This window comes from Numida meleagris, chromosome 6 (genome assembly GCF_002078875.1).
Source record: "Numida meleagris isolate 19003 breed g44 Domestic line chromosome 6, NumMel1.0, whole genome shotgun sequence".
Taxonomy (NCBI): domain Eukaryota; kingdom Metazoa; phylum Chordata; class Aves; order Galliformes; family Numididae; genus Numida; species Numida meleagris.
The window spans coordinates 28,512,421-28,520,339 of NC_034414.1; the positions used below are offsets into that span (position 1 = coordinate 28,512,421).

The 7,919-nt window shown below is 46.7% G+C and overlaps 1 protein-coding gene across 7 annotated transcripts in view; it reads right to left on the minus strand.

Annotated features, from left to right (window-relative positions):
- Positions 1-7,919, minus strand: part of SUSD6 (sushi domain containing 6) — a 77,761-nt gene extending 69,842 nt beyond the window's left edge. For 2 of the 7 annotated variants that reach the window (XM_021403159.1, XM_021403163.1), the window contains exons 1-2: positions 7,890-7,919; positions 3,037-3,121 (exon numbers count right to left, since the gene is read on the minus strand). The gene's annotated coding sequence lies outside the window, so the exon portion shown is untranslated. The other 5 variants (XM_021403161.1, XM_021403166.1, XM_021403165.1 and 2 more) reach the window with 4 other exon arrangements.

The following is a 7,919-nucleotide window of genomic DNA, read 5'->3' on the forward strand; positions in this document are numbered from 1 at the left end:
CAGGGATGAGTAATAAGGAAGGGGGGGGGGGGGGGGGGGGAAAACAATAAAAAAAATCCATTGAGAATGCAAGCCCTCAGTTTACAAGTAAAGAAACTGGAAGATGAAGTGGAACAGAAAGAAAATACCTAGGGAGGAAAGCAGATCAATTTTGAATATTCTGGCCTTCTCCCTTTATTTTTAATACCAACAGTGACATACGTTCCTAGATTTTCACGCTACAGAATACCACTTGAAAAGGAAATGCTAACCAAGAAGAGAAAAGCAAAAAACAACACAGGAAAACAAAGGAGAAACCCAGGTACATATGAAGGGATGCACGTGAGCAGCAGCCCACACCAGAGCACACCCCACTATTACACGCACTTGGGCATTAGGCTGCCCGTGGTCCAAACTGCTACAGCAGATATGGGGAACAGACATGAAAATGCAGGCTAGAGAGCATTCAAGGCCTTATGGGAAACTAAGCAGGATGTGTTCAGAAACACTTCTGCAATCCTCCTTCTGTTCTCACTTCACAGGATAAAAATAACAGAAGAGAAATTCTGTTTTCTGTACTGCAGCTTCTTCAAGTTCTCCCTCCCTGTCCCACTCGCACACCCCTGCACCCACACCATTTTAGGATAATTGTCTCAAATCACAGGAGACAAACAGAATGTTGAAAGGTGATAGAACATGAAAAACCCTAAGTACAGGGCACTCGTTTGCAGGCAATACCATGCATAAGATAACAGAGTATTAAAAAAAAAAAAAAGATAAAACCCAATCACACATATACCCTTTTGTTTTCAGGTCATAAAAACACTCGCCACCATGAAAAATGAGCATTTCCTGAGACTGAGCAACTGATATATGAATAGTGTCAGGCAAAGGCAGTTATGCCTCGCCATTATTTTGCCCATATAAAACACCTCACAATTCTTTTATCAGTGACATCTCTTCTGGAGATGGCCAATAGAAGCAACCTCAGAAAAATTCCTGTTTGGTGCTTCCTGCAGCTAATGCTTCCATACAGGCTCACTTCAGAGAGCCACACGGGCTCTTCACCTGTGTACAGTCACTAGCAAAAGGTAAGTCTAGGCTTTGGACTCCTGCCCCAAACACTTTAGATCAGTCTCCTCTGAGATGCACCTGAGGAAGCCTCTCTTTCTCCTCCTCACACACTTTTTTTTTTTTTTAATAAAGTTCAACTTATCTAGGCATTATACCTATTTAGCCAAAAATTACGCAGTTTGAGAAGACAGCAGATTTTTACATTATCACTTCAGGCCTTTCCAAGCCTGTGTTGGAAATAAAACCCCTCCATCAAAATGAAGCGCTATGAGAGCACTGAGCTGACACGCTGCCACAAGCTGAGCAGATGCACTCAGTTTCCGTCTCCAGGGGAAGCTCTTTAGCCTGTTTAAATCCTTCCTTGTCCCACTGTTACATATTGACACTAAAGAGGGTCTCAAACCACGCTGCAGAGGGAACAGTCTCTAGGGAAAGACTGCAAACCCCCTTACAAATTCATCAGAAGGGCAGCTCAGCCAGACTCAGGCCAGATTATCCACTGAGGATTGTCACCAGCTATCCCCAGAGAACCTGCTATCACAAACCAAGCGCCTCAGCTAGGAGATCTGCTTTCATAAGCACCAGGATGAGCTTCCCCTCAGCTTTGTATTGCCACGGAAAGGCTGAAGAGGCCACCTCAGTACAATTCAACTCTTCCTTCTTGAGCTGCAAGACATTTTCTAACACCCCTGTCTAGCCTCTCAGATCAGACTCGTTCAGGATCCTCACCATCATCTCCTGCCCACTGCTGCAAACAGAAGGTAGTGAAGAGGTATGGTTATAGTGAACTATTTTTCTGTGTTATATTACATGTAAAATTGTACTTTGTTATATGCCAAGGAAAGAGGAAAGAGACAGGAGGAAAAATTCTTTTTAAGTTGCATCTATGTGCCCACTTGCACTTTTTAAGTCACACATCCCAACACATAGCACAAGATGCCACTATGATCAAGTCTAATATATCTTGTTCCAATGAAGTTATTTTCTCACTTAATGATATGAAAACCAAACACACACACACACACACCCATCAAGAAACCTATTTAACTGAAGTGTACAAGCACCACTCACGTGCACCCAAACAAACTGCAAAAGATTTAGATGAGCACTAGCAAGAATCCTCAGAACTCACGCCTTTCCACTCACACTGGCAGTTGCAGGAAGCAAGGACAGCAGGCCAGCACAGCACTTAATGCCTCATCGCTGCTAGAGGAGCTGAAGGAAGAAAGAGGTGGCAGCCGGAGGAATTATCCCTGTTCTGATTAGCATCAGAACAAAGGCTCACATTAGTTCCGTCAGCAGCAGGATTCCCCGAGAGCACTGAGTAATAACCTTGTTGAAAGCATTAGAGGGATGTTCCTCCATCCCTGCTCAATCTACATCCCTTCTCTAAGGGAGAGCGGTGGGGGGGTGGTCGGAGCAAGGTCCAAAAAGCAGCTTGATGTTTAATTCTATGAAAGAGACTCTGGCACTGTCTTAGCACTAATTCTGTGCTAGCTTCTCAAGGATAGCATCTGGGAGCAGATATAGGGAAAACAAGAAAAAAAAAAAACAACCACAAGCAGAACTCATGTTCTGCATTTTCTGTTCTTTGAAAAAGATCGAATAGTACAGGGGGCCTATCATGCAAGGTTAACTCTGGAAGGCAAAAGAGTCCAACAGTTTCTGTAACAAAGCTGAGAAGTGGTAACAGCATGAAGAACACAAAAGAAAAACATCTTGTGGTACATGAGCACCATAAAAAAGTCAGAGGTATCAGGAAAAAGGATGAGGCATGGTTATAAAATTCCTAATAAAATATTTTAGAAGAGATTTCAAAACAGGAACTAATGCTAGCAGCATGCGGATGTCTCGTTATGGCAGAAGAATACGGAAGGCAGCACATTCAGACAAGTCTCGAGAAAAGTCACTGGTATTTGGACAAAACACGCACGTTTAAAAAGCAAAGAAAAATAAAAGTAACCACGTTAGTTTTCATCTTACCTGGTGTTGGCAGAAGCTTGCATACAACAGTCGTCGTTAGTAAGACAGAAGTGATGATTCAGCGACAGCAGGTTGATTTGCACACCTAGAATGCACAAAAAAAGATAAGAAGGGCATTATCACAAAAACGAGCCGCTAGGCTGAGAGTAGAAAAAGTTAGAAGTTAGGACACAGGCATACAGATATGCTTCAGATACATACATTACTGGCAAACTGAGTATCAAAAAGAAAAAGCAAATGCTGTGCAGAAGAGGGAATTTCTGGCTTGCCCACTTAAAGGTCTTACTGTTAAACATTTAAATAACGCCACGCTTCATTAAATAATGACACGTCAATTTTCTGACTCTCAGAATGTGCAAGTCTTTCAAGACAGTCATAAGACAAACCAGAAGCAGACTTGAGATGAGGTTCCCACAGCTAACGAAATGAGAAGCAAACCTAGCGCGCTCCTCTTGTCTCTTACTCAAACAACCATACGCTTATCAAAATACACAACCCCAATTGCACAGTTCTGCTACCCATACCTATGAAGAAGCCTTGGTGGGTCCCTATTACCAGAGTTGTATGGATGGTTTTATAGTCAGCACTCACAAATCCAACGACGAGTCTCCAGCATATTTTTGTTGCACGTGGCAGAAACAGTTCACAGCATTTCAAGATCACAGCTCTTACAGGAGTTTTAATTAACATCACAGCACCTTACTAGGTCTAACAAAATGCCTTATGAGAGCAATCGGAACAAATGGTCTCCAATACCCAAAGGAGATTCTGGCAGATCCTACAATATAACTGTATTAGCGCAGGCTGCCTCAGTATCTATTGCTTAAAAACTTCAGAAGTTATTCACCACATGAAAACAAACAAACCCACAGTAACATCAGATGGGTCAAGGACATTCCAGCATTTCACTAATCTGTACATTTAGAACTATAAATACAAGTTACAGAGACAAGGTACGCATTTATCTACTGAAAGGTCTGTATTCTTGTACAGCATAAGAACATCGCTCTCACATCCTCTCAGACAGAAATAAAATTAAATAAAAGGAAAGTATCAACAGGATTTCCCTTTTAAAACTTATGCTCCCTTACAGTCCTGCGGGAAGAGACCTACTGCAATTTTATTTGAAATTTTCTTTGCTCATCTTCATTCCCAAACAAGATTCAAACTTGGGTTTGCTCAGAGACAGCTTCACTTCTAAATTACTTTATTACAAAACCCCATTAAACCAACGCAAGAAACAACCAAGAGCAGAAGCAAACCACAGAAACATTTAACTACCATCAGACAGGAAAATGAGTTCAGAGAAAGCATAAACAGTGTTAAAGTTTTCAAAATGGTTCTGGATTTTTTAAGCGTTAGCTAAGGACAGAGACACAGAATATTAATACTGGTTCCCTCCTGAGCAGGAGGTTAAATGGGGCACATCTCAGCCTAGCAGGCTCAAGGGAAAGTCATTCTCATAACAAGCGAGTTTACGTTGCTGGACTGAAAGCCATTCTGGTTCGCAGCATAAATACGATGCAGTGTTCCCCTCTGCCCTTTACTGTGCTCTACCAACTCCAAAAGCTGCATTTACCTTGCCTAGAAGGTTACAGCTGCAGAGGGGACAAACTCCCTTTCCAGTTAATGCTTGCTTGCAACAGGAAAACGAATTTACGGCTGAGTGGGCAGGTTGCCAGGATAGCTGTTTCTCCTGGGGAATCACCAGAATGACATGAGACACATTGATCCTTTTTGCTGTGGAGAAGGTTCCCAGTGCCTGCTCCACTTTCAGAGCCTGCCCATTGTTCAGCACTCCGGCAGAGAGAGCCAGGAGCTGGGGGGAAGGGGCAGCTGGAGCCAATGGGAAGAGTTCTACACCTCTAACTTCTGGTCCTGCAGCTCCTCAGTAGTACGAGCCTCCTGTCTGCAATTATCACACACAAATATCATCCGTTGAAAATAAATTAGAAAGCAAACAATAGACCAGGCTGCACTGGTCTTTGGGAACCTTCAAAAGAAAAACAAGTGCCTGGAAGCTGCAACTTCCCAAAGAGTACCCAGTGCATTACCATCAGAAACATCACCTTACCATCACTAGGTTCAGTCTGCAAACATCCTGCTTGCAGGCTGCCCTGAGCTGGCTGGGTAAGAACACTGAGCTTCCTGTAAGAGAGCACTGGTTTCCACTGCTTTGAACCAAAACAAACAGCAAACCAACGTTGGGCACAAATATTTCTTGCTGCATACAAAAGCTCACTTCCTGAAATTTATAAAAAGCATTTCCACTGGTTAAGCTTAAGATCAATTTTTGCAGCTGCTCAGCAAACAAGCCTGCTAGAACGAAAGATCTGGTCTGCGTAACTACAGAAAGGCAAAGACTGGTCAGTGACAGAGGTCCTGACATACAGAGAGTGCTCCATCTGTTCCTAAATTCCTGTGTTGGGGTTCAATCATTACACCTGGAGCAATTCCATTTGTACCCAACACAGCTTCAAAACTGAGATTAAACACGTACTGATGGCATTTTGAAAGATGTGATGCTTGTCATGATGGTTGGATAAACATAATTACGAACTACTGTACTTCTGGCAAGAGAAATCTGCTGTAACCAGTACTACATTATAGGCAAACATCTTTGCTACAGGTGGGTTAGGGCTTCCCTTTCCCTGTTCTCGGAGACGCCTGTGTGCTTCTATTTACCTAGTCCCAAAGCAGAAGGGAACCCCTGCTGCCCCCAGCCCCTCTGTCAAGCAGAGCAGGCTCAGCCCTGCCACAGAAAGCCCCCATATCCCAGCTCAGCCCGTGGCTGAGGTCAGCCGGCTCCAGCAGTCTGCAAGGGCTGAGGGTGCAGGAAGACCCGGTGGAATGCAGGGGAAACGTCAGGGAATACTTGCACGCAACTGACCTGTCGCGCAGACACTTGCAGGCTTCTCTGGGAGGAACGCAGGTCAGCAAGATCAAACACAAAGGAAGAAAGGAGGAAAAAAAAGACCCAGGTTCTGGGTGCATACATCAGACCCTACTGACCTGACAAAGGCCGGCAGCTCACATCTGTTTTCCCACAAAAGCAGAACAAGCGAGAGACGTGTTCAGGTGGCAAGGAAGTGGGTAGGCACGACGCAAACAAGCACTCTGACAAGAAGGAGAAGTGATGTAACAGGAACCCAAGTCTGCAGCTAGGTTGCACAGCTGAGGTTAAGACCGCTTGCAGACTGCTCTTACTGCGAGTCGAGGCCATCCAGGAAGGAATAGAATAGCTGAAAACAAGCGTGATCAGAAGACAGAACTAATCCTGTCAGAGCCGCTGCACTGCAGGCAGGACAAACCCTCAGCACCGGCAGTAAGTAAGCACTGCTGGCTGGCTCCCCAGCAGCTCCTGCCAGCTCGAGCAGCCATGTCAGCCCACCTTCACCGCTGCACTAAATATAAACTCTGCCGATAACTGTATGCAAACTGCAGAGACTCAGCCAGGTGGGCGACCCGAGGACACCGGGGCTTCGTCAAAGACCGCAGGTGGCCAATTTGCATGACAAGCAGAGAGGTGACAGAACCAGAGCCTCCGCTGCCGAGAAAGCGTGAAACTGTAAAACAGCGGTTGGGAAATGTCAGTCTCTGGTTGGGAAATGTCAGCCTCCGGATCAGTGCTTTCCCAGACCTCACCGAAACATCTGCATATGAATAAACCTTGAAAAGCAGCAACACGAGGGCAACTGGATTTTCACAGCGGCTCTTTTAAAATGAGGTTATAACTTCCTTATCGTGCGCTACTTTGCCCTACAAGGAGATGCGGTGCTCCAATAGCACCCAGCAACGAGAAACCTCTTAGATTTTACCAAGTTCACTAGACGATGTGACAGCTGTTTCGGGCGCGTTCCAGCTCCCCATTACAGAAACAAGCCTTCCTACTGTCAGCAGCACTCTCTCCTCTAACCGTCTGTAGAACAGCCCTTTACGTAACAGGACAAGCGGATTGAGGAGGGCAGATGAATCCCCAAACAAGAGAGAAGTTTACGTTCTTCTCAAAGTTTCGCTCGTTATCAGAAGTAACGTGCGAGTCACAAAAAGACGGGAGCGTGTCCGGCCGGCCATTCGCCCACAGAACTCTGCAGTGAAGCAGAGGGACAGACACGTCGTGGCATGTGACGAAGAAGAGGCGGCACGGGCAGAGACCGACGATAAGACACCTGAGGGGGAGGCGAGGAATGAAATCGGCAATAACCCACAGACACAGAAGCACCGATCCTCACGGCACCGGCGTTTAATATGCAAATCGCCCTCTGCTGAGGCATTCCGCCTCTTTGATGTACGCAGACAAGTTCTAACTGGAGACGCAGGACGGGAGAGTCCCCTCTGCCCATTATCTCTGCCGTCTACCACCGCTTCTGTGCAGAGGGGAAAAGGAGAAAGAATAACAACAAGAAAAGTGTAATAACCGTTATTTTCCTCCCATTGTTCTCACCGAGCCGCTCCAGAAAGCTCCGGGCTCGCAGTGACAATGCGGGCGGCTGCCAGGAGCAGCACCATTACATAACAGCGCTGACGGGAACACGCACAAAGGCACCGGCAGAGGCGGGCGGACCCGCGTCCTCCTTCCCCGGCCCGCCGAGCTCCCGGACACCGCCGACACAACTTCGTCACTCCCTCCCACCGCACGCACCGCGACCAGCCCACGCACGACGCTAACCTTGACAACTACCGCGTTTACACGAACCCGCGCGACGCAAACCCACCGCCGACCGGAGCCACGTACCGCCGCACTTTTGCACCTCTTCCTCCCGTCGCCTCGCCTCGCCCAGGTGCGCGACGCGGGCCCGAGCCGCCTCCCACAACCCGCCCTCCGGCCCCCGCCTCTCCCCTCGGCTACTCACCGGCCGTCGCGGCGGCGGGGCGCGGGCACG